This window comes from Mobula birostris, chromosome 2, assembly GCF_030028105.1.
Source record: "Mobula birostris isolate sMobBir1 chromosome 2, sMobBir1.hap1, whole genome shotgun sequence".
NCBI classification, from domain to species: Eukaryota; Metazoa; Chordata; class Chondrichthyes; order Myliobatiformes; family Myliobatidae; genus Mobula; species Mobula birostris.
In genome coordinates, this window is record NC_092371.1 from 96,211,078 (window position 1) to 96,238,395 (window position 27,318).

At 42.7% G+C, this 27,318-nt stretch overlaps 1 pseudogene; it reads right to left on the bottom strand.

Annotated features, from left to right (window-relative positions):
• Positions 1–320: 320 nt before the first annotated feature.
• Positions 321–26,980, bottom strand: LOC140210745 (immunoglobulin lambda-1 light chain-like; annotated as a pseudogene).
• Between the last annotated feature and the right edge of the window lie 338 nt (positions 26,981–27,318).

Sequence of the window (27,318 nt, forward strand, 5' to 3'; positions counted from 1 at the left end):
GGTAACTCTAGGCAATTTCTAAGATAAGGACATGCTAGTCACAGTTTTGTGGGCCGAAAGGCCTGTATTGTGTTGTAGGTTTTCTATGTTTCAATGTTAAAAGACTGGCGCTCGTAGTCTCAATGTACTTAGATATTGATAGGTGCCCATCCTTTGTTTATACTCAACTGTTGACATACAAAATATACAGTTTGCCAGAAGAATAATATTTTATTTTATTAAAAAATTTCTAGGACTCAATTACAAAATGATTATTTTCTTATAATGTAGATATTGTTGAAGTTCTACTTTTCGAAAGCCGCTCGCCAATTGAAAGGAAACAATCGTAAAACGTTGCCGTCCCCAACCGCAAGTAACATCGCGCACCCAGCCTGCCGGCTCTCTCTTACGCACAGCCCGACTTCTGGATGCTTCGCTTTAGTGGAGACCCGAGAGACTGGTGTGTAACCCCGCAAGTGTACACTTCGTGTGAGTTTCACTCGGAGGCGGTCAAGGTGAGGTAACTGCTCAGGCTGTAGGTCTGGTCGTTATTCCGGACGGTTCGGGTCGTCTGGACACCAGCCTTCACGGCATTGCCGTCCATTTCCCAGGAAACCTCCACCAATCTAGGGGAAACATTATTCACCAGACACACCAGAGTCGCCATCCGTCCTTCAGTGATCTGTTTTGACGTGGGTGGAAGAAGAGCAATCGAAGGACGGGTCAATTTTCCACCTGGAATGAAAAAAAAAGTCCATATTAAAGAACGATAACAAATTGTGTCTGAATCATTTAATACTTCCTGGCTTGACGTGCGGCCTCTCAGATGGCAAGTTGCGGGTTCAGGTCCAACACCGCAGACGAGTAGCAAAAAGTGGACTGACATTGCAGAACGGTGCCGAATGCATGTTGAACCATCGGCCTTAGGTTGGTACGGTGACTGGATACGACTTGTGAGATTATTTCAAGAGGAGCAGGAGAGATTATTGTCCTGGACAATGTTTATAACTCAGAAATATCATAAATACATAGCTGCACTGCAATTACTGACACCCACCCCGCTAGCATAGGCTGGGCAGTTCCAGTTACAATTCTAATATTTTTTTTTTGTCCGTGTGAATGAACGCCCTTATATCCGAGGGTGATTTATCTTATCCGTTGCAGGGCGGCTACCTCGCGGTCTTCACAGTGAGCTGTCATGCTCTAAATGCATGACTATACAAGAAGACTGGAGGTTGCTCTGCTTCATGGGTTTTAACAAAATGACCCAGGATACCAAAACAAACAGAGCGCTACTCGCACACTTCCAAATTCGCGCGGCATGACATACACCTTCCACCTTCAGATCTCTCCTTATCTCATGCGATAAAGGCAGAAATGGCGACTTTCGAACAATTGCGCTCTGGTGTGTATTCCTGAGTTAAGAGCCGCCAATGCAATAACTGATCCATAAACGCACTTACCAGTCTATGGCGATCAACACCTCACAGAAACACGAGCCGCATACTGGAATCCTAGAGTTATACAACAAGAAAACAAGTTCTTCTCTCACTTCGTTGATGCCGAATAAGGCGTCGAGTCAGCTGGACCCATTCATCTGCATTTGCTCCATATCTCTTTAAACATTACCCATCCGTGTACATCTCCAAATGTATTTTAAACTTCGCAACTGTTGCAAAACCTATTGTTTCCTCTGACACATTTTGCCATTTAACCACCATCTTTGTGAAAAAAAAAAATTCCTTTAATTTTCCTCTGTCTTCTTAAACCCATGCCCTCCAGTTTTAAGCACCGTGACAATGAGAAATAGACTTTGACCTAAAAGGATCTGGTGCTTTCCCGGCATATATGACGAATAAACGCTTCTCGCGTTTCCTGCCGGATACAGGTATCCATTTTGACCGAGGCTTCAATGACAAACTCTCCACCTTCAAGATGAAGACGGCAGAGTTTGTCATCGAAATGTCGGTTAAAAGCGATACTTCTACCCGTCTGGAAGCCATAGAGGGGTTTATTAGACGTTCACCGTTCACCCTATGTATTTCCGTCATGAATTAATAAACCTCTAATGTCACACGTCAGCCTCTTTGCGTTGAAAGGAAAGCAATCCCAGTTTATCCCAGTAGTTCATTATAATTCACGACGCCCATCCATGTGGTCAACTAGAGCCCTGCCCACATCAATTGTTTTGGTCACCTCTTCAAAACAGCCAAGTAAGTTTCGGAGACGTGATTTCTCACACATAACATCATGCTGACTATTCCTAATGTCTTGCCTTTCCAAATATATATAGAGCTCCTGTCGCAGAATCACCTAGAGTAGCCTTCAACTAATGTTAGGGTCGCCGGTCTGTAGTTCCTTAGCTTATCCTTGCAGTCTCAAATAAAAATGAAACATTAGTCAAAATTTAGATTTCCGAAAGCATGCATGTGGCTAACAAAAATACAAAAGTCTCTGCAAAGATCCCAGCAATTTGTTCCCAAGCTTGCTACATGATTGAGGATATAGAGACCAAGGTCCCGAGATTTATCAACTGTTATTCTCCTAAAAATGCCAACAGTCCATTTTCCATAACATCATTATGCTTCGGGGCATCGCATTGTTCATCGCCGATTGTCCGAGCTTCTATGACTTTTCCACTTTAAAGTAGATTAGAAGTATTAATTTCATTCCACGTCAGTCTCCTGAGGCTCCACACATCGACGATCAAACTAATCCCTACGTGGAACTTTTTTTCTCCCCAGCTGCCTTTCTACTCTTAATATATTTAAAGAATCTCTTCGGATCAACTTATCTGCTAAGGATCTGTCCACATTTGCTCCTATTTTCTTCATTAACTAAATTTCTAAATTCCTTACTTTCCCATCAGCTTTTGCTTGATCTCAGTTGGCTCTGCGTCGCATTTTCTGTGTCCTGAGCAGAACCGCAATACCCTACCTTGTCTTTCACTCTGACAGGAACATATTTGCCCTGAATTCTCTGCGTGTCACTTTCAAAAACTTCCGACTTGCCAAACTTCACTGCACCGGCTAACAGCTTCTCCGAATCAATCTTTGAGAGTTCCGGTCCAATCCCATCAAATTTTACTTTGCTCCAATTTAGGCTCTAACTTGTGAACTACACGTATCTATTTTTCAAAAATACTTTAAAAACTAATAGATTTATGGTGACTGGTCCCAAAGCGCTCTTTCAATCGCTTGAAAGGCCTCATGTCCTAAAACGAGATCGATTCTGATTCTGGAGACGAAACAGTGGAGCGCTTTAACTAAATTCTATACAGTATTAGGTTTCTGGGTACGGTGCTACTGCAGAATTTCCATAACCTGCTGAGGATTGATACTAACGGACGGGCAGTCTAGGGGCTCATCTTTCCATCTAACTCGTGATGTCCTGGCCTTGCCAGTGTTTATCGCGATATTGTAAGTGAAATCGATTTGTGTTTAACTCATCATACTCGTACCCTTGGAGTGTTTGAAAGGAGAACCGTACAGGAATGGATTTTAGTCTTGCAAATACGGAGGGATAATGATGGAAGGAAGTCAATTAGCTTTACTCAGTAATGTAACTCAAGAATCAGGTGCAAACTAAATCTCCCTCCACACAACTCTGTCAAATATTCCCAGGTCAGACACGGTGCGGTCTAAATATTTGAAAAGTAACCTGAACCCTATGGCATCGAATACTTGAGAAACCTGTTCTGATAATATAAATCAGAGGGAGGAGGCGCCAGCCATGTAAATCCAATGCAGCAGTTAATATCTACAAAAATAGCCCAAATCCGGTAATTTGCCCTTTCAAGATAACTGCAGAATGATTGTTACAAATCTAGATTACTTTAGTGCAAATAACTGAATGTTCGTGCACTGTACTTTGATTAATGCTACTGTAACAACAAAGAGAATTCGCGTCATCGAAGCTTTTTCAATGTTTGCAGTGTTTACCGCAGCAATCTATGGTGAGGTGAAAGAAAGCTCCGTGGAAAGTCAATGGTTTCTGTGATCATCATCCTAATACGTGATAGAAACTTGCGATTGCTCGTTTCAACCCATTTTGTAAGAACGATGTACTTATTTCCATCAGTGCTCAGGGTTTAAATGTAGGTGTTGCTTTCAAACTAACCTTCGGAAACGGTGTTATAATAATGTAGCTATAGATGGCATTAAGTTGCAAACAATAAATCTCAGTAGTCTTATGTATAGAATTAACGAACACATGCTGGTGATAGGTTATTCCGAAAGAGTTCTGCCTCTTTTCTATTGATGGAATGAATTCATTGACTCCCTTTCTTATGTAAAACTCTGATGCAAAGAGGACGTAAATTTCGAGCGTTCGAAAGTCATCCTTAAATTCTGTGTTGGTCTAAGAGATTTCGGGGAGCTTCTGGTTATCAGACTCTAATTCTCGGCCCGACAGGAATTGAAGGATATCCCCTTCTCCCCTGTTCTAACTACAGTGGCACATACACAAACTGCTGGAGGAAGTCAGCAGGCCAGGCATCATATGCTCTCGCTGTCCCTTTCAATTTACTTGAGTCAAACAGCCTCTTCTTCCAACACACCCTCCCTCCCGAAAATAACACAAATTTAAAGAGCCTCATATGCTTTGAGGATTCAAGGAATTCCGTAAAATTCACGCTGATGGCTTAAATATTTTATCGAAAATTACTTTCACTGCTAATAGCTCTTCATGTCCCTAACTTAAATATTTTCTCACTTTCCCATGTGCGATGCTTTGACTATTAATAAGAGCTGCAAATTATTCTGCTGACAGCTTCTGCATGAACCATGAGACTAATAGAAAATAAAGCTTTTACTCGCAGAATGCTGCTTAATGCATAGAAACGCATCATCGGCATTATGTGCAATGCTGTATGACGTGAGCAATCATGGTCTTATCCTTGACAAATTTGCCCTTGGCAATTTTTTCTACATAAGTGGTTTGCCATTGCCTTCTTCTTGGCAGTGTCTTCAGAGACTATTATCAATGCACTTCAGAGAGCATCTGCCTGGCGTCAGTAGTCGCATAATCAGAAAATTTGATAATACGTCCATCCACCACTTTCTCCCATGGCTTCACGTGACCCTGATCAGGGAGCTGAACAGGTAATATACCTTGCTCAAGGGTGACATGCAAGCTAGCAGAGCGAAAAAGTCTCCTTTGGTAGAGACGTATCTCCACACTACCACCCAAATACAATCTCAAAATTGTTTAAGTTCTGAGTGCCATATTCACGTAATAGTTGCACCAATAATCTAATTGACTCCACGTCTTTATAAATTGGATCCCTAAAATGATAAGGAAATTCAACTGCATAAAAAAACGCTGCTTACCTGTTACAGCCAGCTTGGTGCCTCCACCGAAGTGGAACGCGTTTGACTTCCAATAGTCACAGTAGTAATCGGCGTCGTCCTCCGGTTGAACATTGCTAATGGTTAAAAATGCGGCGTTATCAAGACTGAAACCTTCCAGAGAATCTATCGGGAATGCCAGTACCCTTTACGTCCCGACGGAGATCATGATAGAGGAGAAATCGGGGAGTACCATCAGGTTTCTGTTGGTACCAATTTATGTCATCGTTTCCCAAGTTAGTGCCTGACACGCTACAACCGATCTTCACTGTTCCTCTCGGCTGAATGAACAGAGATCCCTCTTGACTTAATGTGATCTCTGCATTTGAACCCAGAAAAATAAACCGGTATTAGATGGCGGGCTTCATGTTAATAATTATCTGCAACAGGAATGCGCTCTAAAAATCCAAATAACTGTTATTAGATACTTACAGGCTGCGCAAATTATCAAGATGACACCCACCCTCCCGGACATCGTGAATTCGGATGCGTTCTGGAAAGTTCACGGTTTTCAGTCAGAATATAACGCTGGTCGGCTCTCCTTGCCTTATCAGTGCAACGAATAGGAGCACGTGATTATGTGCTCTATATTTATGCAAATTAATGCTGCCTTACGAGGTTTACTTGGGCAACTGTGTTCAGCTTGCCATCCCCTAAGATTTCCCAGCTGGAAATGGCGACATTGAAAAAACAAACCGACAGCAATTTTCCACGTTATACTTGGAGTTCTTGAGAAGTAACTTCACAAACTTGCATCTGTAACTGCATAAACACCTCAAGAACATCACGCTACCAATCAATTAATTTGTATAAATTACTAACCTCCCTTTTACAGTGTCAGTTACAGTAAGTCTAAATCACAGAATCAACCACCTTACTAACCTTGTAACAACCCCGATATCCTTCAATAAAGTGACCTATCCATTAGCTTTAGCTGTCTGTACTCTGTATCGTGATCATGCGTGTTCGTTACAATTAAATAGATTTTTAATGAAAAATCCAAAAATGCTTGAATGTCTCAGTTACTTTGAGTTGTGCCCAAACGCGAGGAATAAGCGAGAAATTAACAGAATAAATCAAATATGTACGTCTTGCTGAAAATACTATATATAAGTGATGATATCGGGTGATTAAACATACAAAATCAAATATATTGATCATGATTGTGTTCATCCCAGTTTGGCAAAAGAATAAATCAAGGAAGGTAGTGCACCCGTGGCTGACAAGAGAAATTAGGGATAGTATCAATTCCAAAGAAGAAGCATACAAATTAGCCAGAGAAAGTGGATCACCTGAGGACTGGGAGAAATTCAGAGTTCAGCAGAGGAGGACAAAGGGCTTAATTAGGAAGGGGAAAAAAGATTATGAGAGAAAACAGGCAGGAAACATAAAAACTGACTGTAAAAGCTTTTATAGATATGTAAAAAGGAAAAGACTGGTAAAGACAAATGTAGGTCCCCTGCAGACAGAAACAGGTGAATTGATTATGGGGAGCAAGGACATGGCAGACCAATTGAATAATTACTTTGGTTCAGTCTTCACTAAGGAGGACATAAATAATCTTCCAGAAATAGTAGGGGACAGAGGGTCCAGTGAGATGGAGGAACTGAACGAAATACATGTTAGTAGGGAAGTGGTGTTAGGTAAATTGAAGGGATTAAAGGCAGATAAATCCCCAGGGCCAGATGGTCTGCATCCCAGGGTGCTTAAGGAAGTAGCCCAAGAAATAGTGGATGCATTAGTGATAATTTTTCAAAACTCGTTAGATTCTGGACTAGTTCCTGAGGATTGGAGGGTGGCTAATGTAACTCCACTTTATAAAAAAGGAGGGAGAGAGAAACCGGGGAATTATAGACCGGTTAGCCTAATGTCGGTGGTGGAGAAACTGCTGGAGTCAGTTATCAAGGATGTGATAACAGCACATTTGGAAAGCGGTGAAATGATCAGACAAAGTCAGCATGGATTTGAGAAAGGAAAATCATGTCTGATGAATCTCATAGAATTTCTTGAGGATGTAACTAGTGGAGTGGATAGGGGAGAACCAGTGGATGTGGTATATTTGGATTTTCAAAAGGCTTTTGACAAGGTCCCACACAGGAGATTAGTGTGCAAACTTAAAGCACACGGTATTGGGGGTAAGGTATTGGTGTGGGTGGAGAATTGGTTAGCACACAGGAAGCAAAGAATGGGAATAAACGGGACCTTTTCAGAATGGCAGGCGGTGACTAGTGGGGTACCGCAAGGCTCGGTGCTGGGACCCCAGTTGTATACAATATATATTAATGACTTGGATGAGGGAATTAAATGCAGCATCTCCAAGTTTGCGGATGACACGAAGCTGGGTGGCAGTGTTAGCTGTGAGGAGGATGCTAAGAGGATGCAGGGTGACTTGGATAGGTTGGGTGAGTGGGCAAATTCATGGCAGATGCAATTTAATGTGGATAAATGTGAAGTTATCCACTTTGGTGGCAAAAATAGGAAAACAGATTATTATCTGAATGGTGGCCGATTAGGAAAAGGGGAGGTGCAACGAGACCTGGGTGTCATTATACACCAGTCATTGAAAGTGGGCATGCAGGTACAGCAGGCGGTGAAAAAGGCAAATGGTATGCTGGCATTTATAGCGAGAGGATTCGAGTACAGGAGCAGGGAGGTACTACTGCAGTTGTACAAGGCCTTGGTGAGACCACACCTGGAGTATTGTGTGCAGTTTTGGTCCCCTAATCTGAGGAAAGACATCCTTGCCATAGAGGGAGTACAAAGAAGGTTCACCAGATTGATTCCTGGGATAGCAGGACTTTCATATGAAGAAAGACTGGATGAACTGGGCTTGTACTCGTTGGAATTTAGAAGATTGAGGGGGGATCTGATTGAAACGTATAAGATCCTAAAGGGATTGGACAGGCTAGATGCAGGAAGATTGTTCCCAATGTTGGGGAAGTCCAGAACGAGGGGCCACAGTTTGAGGATAGAGGGGAAGCCTTTTAGGACCGAGATTAGGAAAAACTTCTTCACACAGAGAGTGCTGAATCTGTGGAATTCTCTGCCACAGGAAACAGTTGAGGCCAGTTCATTGGCTATATTTAAGAGGGAGTTAGATATGGCCCTTGTGGCTACGGGGGTCAGGGGGTATGGAGGGAAGGCTGGGGCGGTGTTCTGAGTTGGATGATCAGCCATGATCATAATAAATGGCGGTGCAGGCTCGAAGGGCCGAATGGCCTACTCCTGCACCTATTTTCTATGTTTCTATGTTTCTATTACTTCAATTAGGTTGCCAGGCGCACAGCATATGTTCGGATTCGGAATATCGTCAAGACACAAATACTTATATTAGCTGAGAGTCTAGTTAAAGAGTGATTGATTTGCTCAGACAGGGGCTCTGAGAGTAAGCTTGACAAAGACATTTACTTTATGAATTGTCTTTTATTATAAATTTATATATAAGGAAAAATATTTATGGCAGAAATATTTGCACCCATAAGACACTAACATAAGTAATAGGCGAAACAAGGCGGCAATAAAGAACAACACTGCAGAACTTTATTTTGGAATATTTTGCAGGAGATGGTATTGGGAAAAAGGTCTTTAAAATAGAGGTAAATAATTGAAAAAAATGAAGCTGCAACCCCCTACTTAATTCGATGATCCTCCAAACCATGGAAACCTCTGCATACAAATATTATTCACGCCAGTCTATTCCCTCGTTAACGTAACTTAGACTATTGATTCACTTTCAAGGGGGGAATAACTCATGCAATCAATGATTGAATGCAAAGTGACAGGCACTGCACCCATTGGCTTCTTTTTACTTTTTATTCGCCTCTTTTCAGTTTTTTAGGTATGCATATCTAAATTGGAAAAAGGCCAATTTTGATGGTATCAGAAAGGATCAGGCAAGTGTGAACTGGGACTAGCCGTCTTCTGGTAAAGGTGTACTTGGTAAGTAGGAGGCCTTCATAAGTGGAAATTTGAGAGTAAAAGTCTTGTATGTTAAAGGTAACAGGTTCAAGGAACCTCAGTTTCCAAGAGATCTTGAGGCCCTGGCCAAGGAGAAAAAGGGGGATCATCGCAGCTATAAATGAGGAACAAATGAGGTACATCTGGAGTATGTGAAATGCAAGAGAACACTTAAGAAAGAAATCAGGAAGGCAAAAAGAAGGTCTGAGGTTTGCAATGTGAATGAGGCTTCTTCAGATATATTACGAGAAAAGGATTGCAAGGGGAAAAAACTGGTCCTCTGGAAGATCAGAATGGTAATCTATGCGTGGAGCCAGAAGAGATGCGGAGATCTTAAATCCTTTTTTTCCTTTTTGAATCTCTGTTCACTCGAGAGACGGACACAGAACCTATAGAAATGAGGCAAAGCGGAAGCGAGGTCGTGGACCCTATGCGATTTCAGAAGACAAGGTGTTTGCTATCTTGAGGAAAATTAGGGAGGATAAATCCTCAGGCCCAACAAGGTGTTCCCTTAAACTCTGTGAGAGGCAAGTGCTGAAATTGCAGGGGACAGAACATAATCATCCTTAACAACACGAAAAGCACCGGAGTATTACACGATAGCTGGTGTTATCCCGCTGTTTATTAAAGGCTCTAAATATAAACCAGATAATTAAGGTCGGGCGACCCTGGCATCAGTCGTGGTAAAGTTGTTGGGAGGTTGTTCTAAGAGACCAGATATATGAGTATTTGGATGGAGAGAGATTGATTAGGGATGGTCAGCATGGCTTTGTGCGTGGTAAGTCGAGACGAATCAAGTTTTTCGAGGAAGTTACCAGGAAATTGGATGAAGGCAAGGCAGTGGATGTTGTCTACAAGGCATTTGAAAAGGTCCCGCATGGGAGGCTGGTTAAGAAGGTCAAGTTGATCAGCATTAAAGTTTAGGTAATCAAATGGATTAGACATTGACTTTGTGGGAGAAACCGGAGGATGACTTTACATGGTTAGATCTCTTACTGGACGCCTGTGACTAGTGGAGTGTCGCAGTGATTGATGCTGGGTCCGTTGTTCTTTGTCATCTATATCAATGACCTGGTTGATAATGTGGTTATCTAGATCAGCAAATTTGCGGTTGACTTCAAATTTGGGAGTGTAGTGTATAGTGACGAAGACTATCAGCTTCCGGAGGGATCTGGCCCAGTACAAAAAATGGGCTAAAAAATAACAGATGGAATTTAATGCTGACAAGTGCAAGGTGTTGACCTTTGGTAGCGCCAACCAGAGTAGGTCTTACACAGTGAACGGTAGGACACTAAAGACTGTCGGGATAGGTGTTGACAAGCCGTACCCTTCTTTCAAATTTCAAAGTACATTTATGATCAGTGTTTACAATGTGACGGGGTCCTGATTTACCCCTATGAACTGTGCTTTTGAAAAAGAGAGAGAGAGAGTTATTTAACACCGACATGTTGTTTTGAAAAGAGAGAGAGAGAGAAAGAGAGAGAGAGAGAGAGAGAGAGACTAAGACTAACTGTTGGACTGTCACTTTAAGGCACTGGAAGTAACTTTTGGATTTCTGCTGAGCTGGAGTTGGAGATGGCACCGAGCAGCTTGTAAGTTGCTATGGTGACCGAAGGCGGTGTTAAATAATGGACACTCGACGTTATGATTCCCTGCAGGTTGTTGACACTCCTCAAGGACTTTTGCCTGCTTGCATTTCTTCACAAAGAGAGGAAGGAGGAGTTATTTGAATGACAATTGATGCTCAGCACGAGAAGATAAAATAGAAGGTCAGATGATAGACCTCAGACACATGCTCTGGACACTGAATGAGCATTGTTGTGCCCGCAGGAAAAGTGGGTTTTGGAGGATCGATCAGGCGGATCAATCAGTAGCTCTTGCAGTGGAAAGAGGAAAAGGGTTGACTGGTGGGGAGTTATCCATGTGTCCACCTTGGCCTGGGGGATAGCTCCACCACAGAAAACCAGTCCCCTTTGCTAAAGTCACAGTCGGTGACTTTTAAAGGATTTCTGAGGACAACGAGAAGATCGACGGCGTCAGCTCACTTGAACACTCAAATCTCTCTCTCTCTCTCTCTCTCTCTCTCCATCACTACTCAACTAAATACCATGAACTGAACTGAACTGAACTTTAGTCATCATCGTAAGACTATATCTTTTTACCCCTAGACCTAAAGAAGCTTGGTTTTTCATACATATATTTCCACACTTACTGATATACTTACTTATATATGTAATCATTGCTAACCTGTTTGATTTATCTACATTTATATTGCTGTTTTGCGTAGTTACTAATAAATATTATTAGTTAATAGCAATACTGGACTCCGAAGTGTTCTCCATCTCTGCTGGTTCTTTATTCCTGTTACGGTGTACGTGACAAAACTGGGGGCTCGTCCGGGATATGAACAATTTGGTCGGGAGGCTTGTTTGAATTGATTGGGGGAAATTCCCTTTTGATTTGGTTGTGTGGAAATACAGCAGAAATGGATGTTATTATTGAGGATAAGCTTCAGCTTCAGTTGGAAAAATTACGAATGGAGCAAAAATTGAAATTGAGACAGCTCAAGAGAGAGGCTAGAGAGGCAGCAAAACAGAGAGCAAAGGCAGCAAAACGGAGAGAAGAGGCAGAAAGGCAGAGGCAGCTCGAGAGGGAGAAATGGCAACGTGAGAATCACGTGGCAGACAAGCAGAAGTGGTTCGAGCTGGAAAAGTTAGAGAGGTTGCAGCAAAGAAGTTCAGTGTCGGACCCTGATGATTTTTCCAGCTCCGAAGGGCTTGTTTTGTGTGATAAATTTAAAAGTTGTGCTCTTGATGATGTAAGGGCATACCCAGATGCAGAGGATGCAGTTACCCTGCAGGAGTTTGATAAAAAAAAGCAGGCGAAGAAGTTTTAACCCACGAGGTTGAGTTTACTCCAGATGAGTGTTTGCCAGAGAATAGCTGGGAGGTTCGGGATGACCTTGAATTTGAAACTGAGACACATGATGACAACCCAGAAGAGGCAGCTGTTCCGATTGAATGTGTTCAGGTTGTTGAAGTACCTGTGAGTTCACAGGATTCTAAACCTTGTGTTGTGGCTCAGTTGAAGTCTGAGGTGTCTGGCTTGGTTAGAAAAGAACACAGTTTTTTGTGTCAGATGATCTTGGTTCAGTGATTAAGGGGTTAACCTTGGTACCAGTGGATTGTGAGGATTCTCAGTCATTTGTATTAGACCGTGTTTTAAAAGTTGGTGAAAAGGTGGAAATTAGTAAGGTCAGTGTTGCTGAAAATAATGGGGAAAGTGCTCTTCCTGGACCTTTGGATAAAGTGCTGGAAAAGGGTGGATCGGTTGCGCGACTTTTGACCCTGCTTGCAGGACAAAGTTTGGGCACCTACAAGGTTATGATGTTGTTGAGGAGAAGAAGAATTGTTATGGTTTTGGGGTGGAAGTTGCTAAGGAAGAAAGTCAAAAAGGAAGTTGTAATCAAATGAATGGATTGTTTGGCCTCTTCCATAATGTATACATGGTTTTCATATGCCTGATGATGGTACTGAGTTTAGTAAACAATGGAGGCATGTTGACACCTCTCCAAGATAAGGTTGATGTAGCTGTTCAATTTATGAGCAAAGCTGCTGTTGAGACCTATGATAGCAAAACCAGAGGTTTCAATTATAATGATGTGTCACAGTCTTTTCTACCTTCCAGATTTCCGCAGGACTTAGAGGGTAGTAAGGCTGAGGAAAGCAAGGAGAAAAGGAAAGGTTTGTCCTTATTGTGGAAGGAAGTTATAGAGGAACAGAAGCGAGATTCTGAAATGGTGGCTTTAAAGGAGATAGCTCTCACAGGAGAGGAGGTTCAGAGAGAGTCAGTGGGGTGTTGATGAGGAGGTGGATACCAGCCACAGTGCCTGCAAGTCACGTGGTGGTTCTGGAAGTTTACAGGGCTGAAATTTTAAACATGGCTTACAGTATGCCTTTAAGTGGACATCATATAGTGAGAGAGACAGTGAACAGGATTATGAAGGAATTTTACTGGCCTAGTTTAAGAAAGGATGTTGTGAATTGTAACAGGGTTTTCCATACCTGTCAAGCTGCTGGGAAATCTAATCAGATTATTCAGGTAACACTACTTAAACCACCGGGCCGCAAAGCATGCGCTACGCCGCGGCGAAACGATATGATTTGGCGACATGAGTCAGCTGCACCTTTCCTCATTCCCTGTCACGCCCACTGCTGAGCCTTTACGCACGCGAGGTCAATACCCGCGCGTCATCCATGTCAGCGCGGGAAGGAGATCAACTCCTCGAGCTTGTAAATGACGGCGGGCTGAAAAGTGTTTGACATAACATCTCTGCCGGCATTCCGGATCAATGTCAAGGCTGAATATGCTGAGATAGCTACGGAAGCACTAAAAACATTGCTTCCATTTCCAACATATCTCTGCGATGAATGTAACAAAAACTAAATTGCGGAATATACTGGACATAAGGAACCCCGTTCGAGTATCGCTGTCTCCCATCACCCCTCGATTGGGCCGTCTTGTTGCAGGGAAACAAGTATTCAGCCCAGGGCTCCCACTGATTCAGCGATATTGGTGCGTTGCAATGATTTTATATGTTCATACGAGGAAAATATGCGCTGTATGTTTAATATCCAAACGTTACTTAAAATGTTATGATGCTATTATAAGTGATTTATATAACCATATAACAATTACAGCACGGAAATAGGCGATCTCGGCCCTTCTAGTCCGTGCGGAAAGGTACTCTCACCTAGTCTCACCGACCTGCACTCAGCCCATAACGCTCCATTCCTTTCCTGTCCATATAGATATCCAATTTTTCTTTAAATGATAATATCGAACCTGCCTCTACCACTTCTACTGCAAGTTCTTTCAACACAAACTTCAAGCTCCCCGTCCTCCGCTGATGATTGACTTATCACTATATTCATGCGAAGAAAATAAGCGCTGTGTGTTTAATATTAAATTCGTTAGATAAACCCTTTTAGAAACGAAATTGAGTGTATTAGCCACTTATTACCAATATTCCGGTCGTGATTAACACCACCCCCACCCCCGAACAGAATCGCCAAAAACGGTTTGCAGAGAAGAATAGCGGCAGGTACACGCATGCGCACTGGTACCCGCGCAAGGCTTCATGGTCATTGTAGTCTTTCTCGGGGCAAGCATTACTCTTGTCCGTTGGCAACCCTACCCCCCCCCCCCGCTCCCACCGCCCCCACCGCCCCCGGATCAGCCAGTCTGCAAGAATGTTGTCAATCTTAAACCGGTCCGCAGCGCAAAAAAGGTTGGAGACCCCTGACTTAAACGAATATCTGCTTTTCGTGAACTTTTTCCCAGTGTCCTTGGAAAGGAAAGTTTACAAGGTCGAATCAAAATAAGACACTTGTTTGCTAGAATTACAGCTGGGAGAATTGTTATGGCACAAAATGGAGTCATGGAATCTGATAATGGAGTGGAAAAACATGTTTACCCACTGAATCTAGTCTCAGCAAAATGTCAGAATTCCATTGTTTTGGAAAATATTACTGATACGGTCCATCAGGTCATATAGTGCGCATGCGCCGGTCGTAATTGCGGCCTGTTACAGTTGCTCCGTAGTTTTTTACTTCTAAACTTTTTAACTTAGTTATTTGTTGTATTTTTTTTCTCACGGTAGCACGTTGGAGCTGCACCCTCTCTAACACGCTGGTAGAGAGAGTTTTACTTGTTTCTAGCGCTGGAAATAGTTACATTCGGACACGTCTCGTTAGCGTGGCAGCAGGATAGCCGCATTGCGTATTCCAGGGACCAACTGATTGCGCTTATGCCCCCCGGTTCAGCAAACAGAGCAGCGGACATCCCGGCTGAAATCTGGAGGAAATCACACAGAGGATGCAGAGGGGAATCAAAAAGGCGAGGGAAGAGGACCGGGTCGGGACAACAGAGGCTTACGGAGAAGAGAAGTTATAAGCTGTGTCTCCCCTCTCTCATCATGGGAAATGTGAGATCGCCTGGGAATAAAATCGACGAACTGACGGCGCTTGTCAGGAGTCAGAGAACATTTCGGGAGAGCAGTGTCATGTGCTTTACTGAGCCGTGGCTGAACGAGGGCATACCCGATCGAAGCGTTTCCATAGAGAGCTTCCAGACCGTTCGGGCTGACCGGAATTGCACTGAGAGCGGTAAGCGTAAAGGAGGGGGCTGGCGGTTCTGGTAAACAACAGATGGTGCAATCCTGGGCATATTACTATCAAGGAACGTGTTTGTAGCCCGGATATCGAACTTTTTGCTGTTGGACTCCGGCCTTATTATTTGTCAAGGAAAATCTCGCATGCAATTATGGTTGTTGTGTACATTCCTCCCTCTGCCAACCCGACGTCGGTGTGTAACATCATTTACACCGTCATAGCCAGATTACAAACCCAGCACCCGAGTGCCCTCATTACCATCTCGGGTAATTTCAACTATGTTACCATGGCTAGAACACTGCCCAAATTCACGCAGTATGTGAGCTGTACAACCAGAGGGGAGAGGACTCCGGATTTGATGTACGCTAACGTTAAGGATGCATACAGCTCCTCTCCCCTCCCCCCACTGGGAAGGTCAGATCACAACCTGGTGCATCTAAAACCCTGCTACGTGCCCCTGGTGAAGAGTAAACCAGCAATCTCGAGAACAGTGAGAAAATGGTCGAAGGAGGCTTATGAAGCGCTCCAGGGTTGTTTTAAGGTGACAAACTGGCAGGCACTCTGTGAGCCACATGGAAAGGATATTGATGGGCTCACAGAGTGCATCACTGATTACATCAACTTCTGTGTGGACTGCAATGATCCGACAAGAACTGTCCTTTGTTATTCAAATAGCAAGCCACGGGTGACAAAGGACACTGAGGACATCCTGAACGCTAAAAAGAGGGCATTTAGAGATGGAAATAGGGAGGAGCTGAGGGCAATACAGAGGGACCTGAAAGCCAGGATCAGGGAGGCTAAAGACAGGTATAGGAGGAAGCTTGAGTGGAAACTCCAGCAGAACAACATGAAAGAGGTCTGGAAGGGGTGGGGACCAGCACTGGGTTCCGGCAAACTAGCAACAGAGGAGCTGAACGCAGTGTGGACAGGGTCAATGAACTTAACCTGTTCTTTAACAGATTTGACATTGTAGCCTCTGCCCATCCTCCACATGAGCCATCTGTTGTCGGACCCAACCAACAACACATATTCCACTCTCCCCCCTTACCCCTCCTCACAGTCCCCCACCCTGCTCTCATGACTATACCCCTTCCCCACACGAAACCACCACGGTGGGCTTCACAGCTGAACAGGTGAGAAGACAGCTGAAACGTCTCAACCCAAGCAAGGCTGCAGGACCGGATGGTGTCAGTACCAGGGTGCTCAAAGCCTGTGCCCCTAGGGATGTGGAGTACTTCGCCATGTATTCAACCTGAGCCTGAGGCTCCGGAGGGTTCCTGTACTGTGCAAGACGTCCTGCCTCGTCCCTATACCGAAGACGCCGCGCCCCAGCGGCCTCAATGACTACAGACCGGTGGCATTGACCTCCCACATCATGAAGACCCTGGAGAGACTTGTTCTGGAGCTGCTCCGGCCTATGGTCAGGCCACACTTAGATCCCCTCCAGTTCGCCTACCTGCCCCGACTAGGAGTTGGGGATGCCATCGTCTACCTGCTGAACCGTGTCTACGCCCACTTGGACAAGCCAGCAAGCACTGTGAGGGTCATGTTTTTTGACTTCTCCAGTGCATTCAACACCATCCGCCCTGCTCTGCTGGGGGAGAAATTGACAGCGATGCAGGTGGATGCTTCCCTGGTGTCATGGATTCTTGATTACCTGACTGGCAGACCACAGTACGTATGCTTGAAACACTGTGTGTCCGACAGAGTGATCAGCAGCACTGGGGCTCCACAGGGGACTGTCTTGTCTCCCTTTCTCTTCACCATTTACACCTCGGACTTCAACTACTGCACAGAGTCTTGTCATCTTCCGAAGTTTTCGGATGACTCTGCCATAGTTGGATGCATCAGCAAGGGAGATGAGGTTGAGTACAGGGCTATGGTAGGAAACTTTGTCACATGGTGTGAGCAGAATTATCTGCTGCTTAATGTGAAAAAGGCTAAGGAGCTGGTGGTAGACCTGAGGAGAGCTAAGGCACCGGTGACCCCTGTTTCCATCCAGGGGGTCAGTGTGGACATGGTGGAGGATTACAAATACCTGGGGATACGAATTGACAATAAACTGGACTGGTCAAAGAACACTGAGGCTGTCTACAAGAAGAGTCAGAGCCGTCTCTATTTCCTGAAGAGACTGGGGTCCTTTAACATCTGCCGGATGATGCTGAGGATGTTCTACGAGTCTGTGGTGGCCAGTGCTATCATGTTTGCTGCTGTGTGCTGGGGCAGCAGGCTGAGGGTGGCAGATACCAACAGAATCAACAAACTCATTCTTAAGGCCAGTGATGTTGTGGGGATGGAACTGGACTCTCTCACAGTGGTGTCTGAAAAGAGGATGCTGTCTAAGTTGCATGCCATCTTGGTCAATGTCTCCCGTCCACTACATAAAAGTGAGTTTGGCCATGCCACAGTTACATATCTGGGTTATGTAGTTGGCCAGGTCCACCTGGCTCCTGTACTGGCCAAGGTTCAAGCTGTTGCTCAAGTTCCTGTTCCGACTGGCAAGGAAGCTTTAAGAAGGTTTTTAGGAATGGTTAGGTATTATTATAAGTGCTGTAAGAACTTTGCTGACATCGCTCTCCCCCTAACAAATCTCCTAGGGAAAAGTGAAAGATTTGTATGGAATGACCATTGCCAGGAGGCATTTGAACGTCTGAAAATCATCCTGTGTTATCATCCTGTGCTCAAAGCACCAGATTTTTCAAACATATTTTCTATAGCAAAAGACGCTAGTGAAGAAGCTGCTGGTGCAGTACCGTTACAGGAAGTGAATGACATTTCTCAAAGAAATTTAATGAACACCGGAAAGATTATTCAACTGTTGAAAAGGAATTATTAGCACTTATTCTGATCTTACAACAGTTTGAGGTCTATGTGCAGAGGCCTCGAAATCTTTCTGTTGCCCAGAGATCACTTGTAGTTTACATGGGTTATAATCCGTTGATATTTCTAATTAAGGTGAAGAGTAAGAATAGAAGGTTGTTAAATTGGAGTCTGATATTACAAGTGTTATGTAAACGGCAACAATGAATATCAATCGAGGCAGGTTATATAAAAACAACCAAACATTTATTAAACACGGATAAACGATAAGGGAAAAAAAACGAAAACCTGAACCGGAAGTTAACAGATATGCAGCCGTTCACCAACTCGCCACTGGGCTCTGGTTCTTAACGCGTTAAATGCGAAAACAGTTCTTAAAGGGATAACTTCGAAAGTCCAACAGATTTACACGTTCAATTGGGAGAGACTTCTCTGGAGAAGGATTTCTTCACAGACGCAACTTTACCTCTGGTTCTGTCCACAGGATTCACGATGCCGAAAATAAACAGTTTAAATCGACTGACCTTAAATTCCTCTAGAGAGAGAGAGCATCTTTTTGCATGAACTCCTTTCTCTTTTTGGCAAGAGTTATCCTTAATGCAGTTAGCTACTACTCCAACGAAGACTCATTAAGGTCGATCCTTTATGAAACTGCCAAACGATGCCGACTCCTCTCGATCCTGCACTTCAATAAATTCTTCACTCTCCCTTCTAATGTTGGAATTGAGTAAATCAACACATTTAGCAAAAATTTCCAGTCCAAATAATAATTGTATCTTGCAACAGAACGCACAGCCGTTTTAAAAATGAAACTGCGTCATAAAAACAAGCACGCAGCAGAAACGGAGATACAGCACGTTCTACCCGGAAATCTACAAACTAAAAAAAAACCCAGTGCGTCACCTGGGTCGACTCTTATATAGTCACGGAGGGCACGTGTCATCACGTGACCTCACATCGGCGGGAAAATCACATCAGGTGACCTCCAAAAGACCATTACATCATTCTCACAAAAAAAAACAGATCTCCTTGAGCAGGTAACACAAGAATATGACTTAAAAATCAAACATGTAAAAGGTACTGACAATATTATAGCTGATTAGTTATCCAGATATTAAGTTGGAAATTGTACACATTTTTGCTCTGTCATCTGATGATTTTACCTGTATTGTTTCAAACTCTGTACTTTACATTTAGACTAAAAAAAAATTCTCGCCTTCGTCAGAATTTTTTTCTGAGGAAGGGGACTGTGACGGGGTCCTGAATTACCCCTATGAACTGTGCTTTTGAAAAGAGAGAGAGAGAGAGTTATTTGACACCGACATGTTGTTTTGAAAAGAGTGAGAGAGAGAGAGAGACTAAGACTAACTGTTGGACTGTCACTTTAAGGCACTGGAAGTAACTTTTGGATTTCTGCTGATATACGTATATATATATATATATATAAAATCATTGCTAACCTGTTTGATTTATCTACATTTATATTACTGTATTCCGTAGTTACTAATAAATATTATTAGTTAATAGCAATACTAGACTCCAAAGTGTTTTCCATCTCTGCTGGTTCTTTATTCCCGTCACGGGGTACGTGACAACAATATACAACATTGCTATCCATCTCCTGACAAGCAGCCACAAAACAAAGAAACCCAATGTAACCCATTAAAAACGAAAGCCGTCAAACACCCACTGTACAGAAGGAAAAACAAATCTTGCAAGCAAATAAAGTACGCAAATAGCATGCATTACTGAAGTTCACGAACAGCCGCAAAACCAGTCAGAATGTTATAGAAACAAGCCTTGCGGCCCCTTCTGTCGTTTCTAACCATCCACACGAATTGAAAATTAAAGCAATCGATTAAAGCAATGAATTAAAGCAAGAGGCTTTGATCATATTGGTAAATAAACCAATAGTGTATTCACATACTATCTTAATAAGACGGCAACTGCAATTTTTATTTATTTTTTTATTTATTTGCATGGCAATTCCGACCCAATAAGCCGCAAAGCCCAGCAATCCACCTATTAATCCTAGGCTAATCACAGGACAAATTATAATATCGATCTTTGGAATATGGGGGACGGGTGGAAACCCGCGCGTTCACGCGGAGGAACGTACGAATTCTTTACAGAGGACGTCGAGATTGAACTCCGAACTCCGCTACCGCAAGCTGTAAGAGCGTCGCGCTAACTTACACTACCGAGACGCTCAGGTTGTAAATCCCTTTCAAAGGATGGATGCGAATGCGCTGACATAAAAAGGAGTCGACCGTTTTGCATCTGGGCGTAGGGGTTAATTCCATGTGGACAGGATATACTTAACTCTCTAGAGCAGCCTTTCTCAAACTTTTTGCCCTGGAGGAACCCTTGAAATACATGTCAGGTCTGCGTAACAATTATTATATCTACAGCAGACGGTACGTTAGCGTGATCAGTAAGTTGTCAATATCATAATGCAATAATAATTGTCGATACTCTTTTCAGAACAGTACGAATTTTTAGCCAATTTTTTCTTTAAAAAAACAGGTAGTTAAGCTTAGCTTGCCTTTCTTGAAATTAATCTCTTACTTTCCCCTTCATAAATGTTAATAAGCTGAAGGAAAACATAAATTTCTGTTACAGAACTGGCTTAAGACAAAATGGGATTTAATTTTTCTAAAGGTATGGTCGGTAGATTCAACTTAAATAAAGGTTGTAAATTAATTTCAATTAATGCTATTTATAGCATGCAAAATTGTTTGCAATGTCCAAGGAGTGTGTTGTGAGAACATCAGAATTTTCTTTTTAACAGGTGTAACGCCCGGGTTAAGATTTTTACTGCTATGCTGTAGGTATTTCATTTTAGCCGTTCTGTAAGAGGAGTCTGTTCTGCTTTCAGCTTGTTTGGGTTTGAGCTAAAATAAGAGGTTTTGTTCTTCAACTTAGGAATGTGCTGCCACAGCCAATCAGGATAGTGGAATTGGGAGAAGGTTCTGGAGAACACTGCGTTGAAGGTTCTTGTTGGCGGGAGCGGGAAGAAGACAGGGGGAAAAGATGGCTGAGGATGCTGTGCCTGTTGCATAAGGTCTTCGTGTAGATGAATGGCTTCAAAAGGAAGAACCAATACTCCCGTGAGAGAGCCGTTTGTTCGAGATGGATTTCGAGCGACGCTTGGATGCTGGTGTGTGCTTTCACCAGACCGAGGGTCCAGCGCGTGAGTGACAGACAAGTTCAAGATGAGCTCCAACTTAACAACACATTTGACTGTTTTAGAGTAATGGGCCCTTTTTGTTTCTATTTTCTTTCTTTCATTTAATAACTATTTGTTTAAATCAACATTCTTAAATATATTTTATAAATTGTGTGCAGTGTACGATCTGTTATTTCCTGCCGGGGGCAGTGAATCATACAGCATTCACACAACCAGGATTTGCCTGGACCAAAGTTGTATACACCCTAGTCGTACGAAGCTGGAGAAAGGTGGGTTTATCACCGCGGAATCCAATAGTTATTAGCGAGGGGCTAACGAGTTGGTTTTCCAGAGACAGCCAGTAAAAGCGGGTTTCACAAGAGAAACGTAACCTCTCATGGAACCAACCATTGATGGGGCACCATCAGTACAGACGTCGACACAGTTCTCCCAAGATAGACACTTTGTTTCCAGATATGAAGACCAGACATTAAATATATCTAAGCCTTTTCTTTTTTCGGTCAGCTCTTTGCAACGATAAAAAAAAAGTTTTCTTGAATTTCACCATCATTTACAAATTTTACAAATGCTACAACATGACATTTTTTGGAGAAATCTGTTGACTCATCAACCTGGATAGAGAAGCTGTTGTTTTTCAGTTTATCACACAAAACCTCTTCAGTATCATGTGACATGTCGACAATACATCGACTATCATACCGTTTGTAGGTGAAATCTTTCAATTTTTCGTACTGCACCTTGCCCTAGAATTTTACCCATTATAATTTTACATCTTGGCATTGTTAAGTTCTCACCAACTGTGTGACGTTTCTTTTTGTGGGGAATAGCTTACTTCCGAAACCTTTTACTGACTGACTTTATTAACAAAAGCTTTACTCTGTTTGTTTTAAGCTTCCAATAGCTGCGTACAATAATTAGCCTTCTACGTGTCATACGGCTGTGATTTGTAGTTAAGTACCTTCTCAGTTTTGCTGGAGCCATTGCTGCATTTACAAGTGGTTTGTCACAGACTAGACACAATGGAATAGGACAACTTGTATCACCAATCCATGTAAAACCCACTGAAAAGTAACTTCCATTATAAAGACGGATTATATAACAAGAAAGGCATAATACATAACTGAACGAAAAAAACCGCAGAAAATGCGAAAACTAAGCAAATATGCAGGTGCTAGAAATCGGAACAACACAGACAAAATGCTAGAGGGACTCAGCAGGCCAGGCAGCATCTATGGAAAAAAAAGTACAGTCGACGTTAGGAGCCAAAGCCCTTCGGCAGGACGGGTTCACAATACAATTCACTTCTAAACTACACAATCCACCTTTTGCAAAATTTACAACAACAGCAAAGCCAAAAGCTGAGCCTAAAACTTCCTTCTTTAGAATGGAAAGTTCTCTCCAATTCTCGCTACATTGGTGGTTTGTTCGCTCCCCTAAGTCATTCGGCGCCTGTAAAGGGAAGTTAGGGAAGTTAAGTGATAAGGAAGAGGCTGACGTCACAGCACAAGTTAGGCGAATCCCATTCAAAGTTCGGAAAACGCACTTCGCGCTCCTCATCAGCCAACCGTCGTCCCCTCCGTGTGATACAGCATTCACCAATTATCAGCCAACCGCCGTCCCCTCCGTGCAATACAGCGCTCACAAATTATCGACGCTCTCCCTATCTTGCGTCAAAAACTGAGAATGGTCTCAAGCAAATAAACGTGGTCCTGCCGCGCACTGCCACACTGGGCTGAGAGAAATCTCGACCTCTAACGAGATTGCTAACGGGGCTGTTCGGTCACTGCCCACGGCTGCAAGCGCTAGAACCGCGAATTGCTCGAAGTTCAAAAAACTATGTTTTTTTTTATCACGGTCTGTCGAGGAATTCCTGGCGACCTCACGCGGAATCCCTGTTGAGAAACCCTACTGTAAATTTAAAGTGTTTCTTATTCATTAGAAGGTTGCCATTTGAACGCCATCATTTGGAGAATGACGCTGGCAACTGCAAGCAATTCAACTGCTCATCAATAGGCGGAAAATAAAGCAATAGCTAACTATAGGAACTGGTAAGAAGGCACTTGGAAAATAATTATGGGAATTGACAGAATCAGCATGGATTTATAAATGGTAATTAACGCTGAGGTGGTTGATTGGGGGCTATTAGTAGCCAAATGCAGAAGGTATAATCAATGGCATTGTGTATTTGGACTTTCAGAAGGCCTTCGAATGGAAGCATAACAACGGGTTAATACTCAAGATTTAAAAGAAACACTGCATTAGAGGCAATATATTGACAGGGACTAAGGGTTAAGGGCTCGTTTTGTTTGGGTAATCGTGGCTATTCAGGTAGTTTCAGAGCTACTACCACTGTTGTTCACAATCTACGTCAATGATCTGTATACGGAGATCGGATGCAGGACATCCAAATTGTTTGCATTGTGGGTTGTGAGGAGGATACAGTAAAGTGCAATGTGAATATAGAAACGGAAGAGGACTACCTTAACAGATTCCTAGAGGATATAATGGAACTAATAAAATTGGCAACATTGGAGATATTGTGACTCCACACCCCTCCTCCGCCCTTCTGATGTTTGTCACTGGTTTCCAATACGCATGCTGCTCATTTGCATTCTAAACTCCCAAACTTGTGGTCATATAAATCCATGTTGCTTGTGCCCTGACTTCGACTAAATCCCATTTACGCACACTTTCTGTGCGCTCCAGGCATATATTCGTTTCTGCATAGAACATAACTCATGTTGAAAATCTGAATCAGAATATAGTGGATCCCTGAACCAAAATCACTCAGCATAACGAACAGCTTCTGAGGAGTGAATATCAATGCTATCATCTGAAGTTAGTGATCTTACGTATTATTTCAGCATTCACAGTTGAGTTAAGGCACCCATTCCTTCTGTATTCCAAATCTAGAGAAGTTAGCTTTTTATAGCAGATGGGATCGACATTGCGATGTTGCAGAATGGAATATTAAGTTGTGACATTTAAAATTTTAAAGTCGATATTCCGACATCTTCTCCGATACCTTTTTTTGCTCCTCTCTCTTTAGTTTGTCATAATTAGCAGCAAACAAGTTTAATATTAATTTGGCTCATATTATTTCATGTTCCATTACGTATAATGACAATTATTCCAAGGTGTTGCTGAAATTGTACAGGGTGCTCCCGAGAATACAGTACATGTGGAGTACTGATTTCAGTTTGTTTCTCTTTATCCAGGATAGTTTATACATGCTTTGGAATTAATAACGCATAATGTTACTGCTGTCTTTCTGTAGTGTAGTCCTATTACCAGACACTTAAGAAGACTTAAATGTCTGATAATAGGACTGCGCTACAGAAATACACCAGTAATATTATGCGTTATTAATTCCGTTAACGGATACCGGATTTCAGCAAAATGAGAGTTGCTTTCATTGCGACATGCAAAAAAATTTGGTGAATAACATGAATTTTAGAAGACCTTTCCTTTTGTTGTTAAATCCAGAACTAGAGAGAGCACTCCCGGGATAAGATCCATTGTTTTAGAAGTCGAAAAACAGAGTATCCCTCTGTATCGATTATTTCAAATTTTCTTGCTCAAAGAGCTGAGGGTAATCCGTCACTCGGTGCATTCAGTGGTGAGACTGATAGGTTTTGGAACACAGCGGGGATCATCGATATAGGGATCAGCTGGAAAACAAGCAACTGATCGAGTAAACCATGATTTAACTTGAGGCAGGAATGGGCAGTGTACTTGGGGGTTGCAACGGTCCTACAGCAATATTCCAGTCTCTTTATTTATGTTCGTATGTTGTTAATTGCGAATAAGATTTTATAAAGGTACCATAAGAATCCGAACAAAATATAAAATATGACGTGAGTACAGACATGCTGAACTATGTTGGAATATATTTTGCTTCAATCTTGTCTTTTCAAATCAATGCAAAACTGACAAATATAAGAACAGAACGCAAGCAGCAGTAGGCGGGAAATCTCGTCCATTGAACCCATTCTAATATCTAGGAAGATCATGGATGATCGAGCTTTGCCTCGCCTCGACTTTTCAGCCTCTTCTTTTATAGACTGTCTCGCCGACGCCAAAGATATTATTTGGCTATGAATAAATACATTGATTCAGCCTCCACAACTCTCAAGGCTAGAGAATTCGAATTTCGCTATGTGCCGTGTGAAGAAATTCATCCTCACCTTATTGCAATGACTGAGCCCATTCGAAGCTGATGTCCCTTTGTTCCAAATTCCACCAAGGGGAACACATCCTCAAAGCAACGTTTTTGTCACGTTCTCTTGGAACCTAATATAATTCAGAAGGATAATTTTTCGTACTTCTTATCTCCAAGAAATAATGATCAAAATGTCCCCATAAACCAGTGGCTTTTAAAGAATAATCCGACGTAAACAATGTGATTCACAAGATTCAACAGCATAGATTAAATAGATTTGTACAGTTGGGAAACAAGACAGCCCAAATTTGATCTGGTTCTACTTGCTTACATTTGGCCCACCTCCCTCTAAATATTTCCATGAACCTGTCCAAGTGTCCCTTAATCGTTGTAATTGTACCGTCCTCTACCAACTAGTCTGGCAGCTCGTTCCATGTACCAATCACTTTCTGTGTAGTAATCTTGCCCTTCAGATCCCTTTTTCCCCCTCTTACGTTGTACCTCTATATTCTAGTTTTCGGCTCCCCTACCCTGGGGAAACGACTGACTATCCACCTTATGAATGCCCCTCATTATTTTATAGCCGTTTGGAGGGTCACGCTGCAGTCTTATTCGCTCCAGGGAAAATAGTCCCACACTAGTCAGTCTCTCCTCCTAACTCAAGTTCTCCAGTCCTAGCGACTTCCTTTCTTCTCTGCTATACACTTATCATAGAATACTTATTGCATGGTGAGCGGAAACGCGCACAATATTCCAGCTGTTATTTGACATCTGACTGTTGTGCTCAACTGCCCCACCCGAAGAAGGCAAGCATGCCTCAGGACGACTTCACCAACTAGTCTACTGTGTAGTCAGTCTCAGGGATCTGTACTTGAACCACATGGTCTCTGCGTTCACCACCACTCCTCCGGGCTCTGTCATAAGTTCCGACCTGAAATAACTTTCCAAAATGTATCACTTTTCTCTTCTCTGAGTTAACTTCCATCTGCCATTCATTTACTCACTATTCCAGTTAACATACACCATGCTGTTATCTTAGGCAACCTACTTCATTATCTACCACGCCATGAGTTTTAGTATCATCTTTCAATGTAATAATCTTGCCACCTGGATCCTCATCCACATCGATAATATATCTAACAAAAAAACAGGGGACCCAGCGACGATCCCTGCGCCATACGAATTATCACACGACTCCAAACTGAATACCAGTCCTCCACTACTAGCCTCTACTGCTTTCCACCAAGCCACTTTATTACGCACCTGGCAATTGCTCTCCCGATCCTTTGTGATTCTCCTTCTGGAGCAGTCCACCATGAGGAACGTTGTCGAAAGCCAACCTAAGATCCATTAGGTAGCTTCTACTGCTTGCTCTCGTCAAAATTCTTGGTCATACCTTCAAACCACTAACCTAAATTCGTAAGACTACATTCCTTAATCAGCGTTAGCGATGCAAACACAGATAGATCCTGCCTCCTAGAATTACCTTCCTAACTTCATACTTTTGTAAATAAACTGCATCAAAATTAAATCCGCATTTGCTTCTATAGCTTCCAACTTAATGTAGTTTTAGCAAGATATGAGCAATGTTTTGCTTGGTTCCCATTGTTATGTGATTATATTACTATGTTCTGTTATTTGTTGTGGCCTTTAAATGTATTAACCTAAGATATTAACAATGAGTTCTGT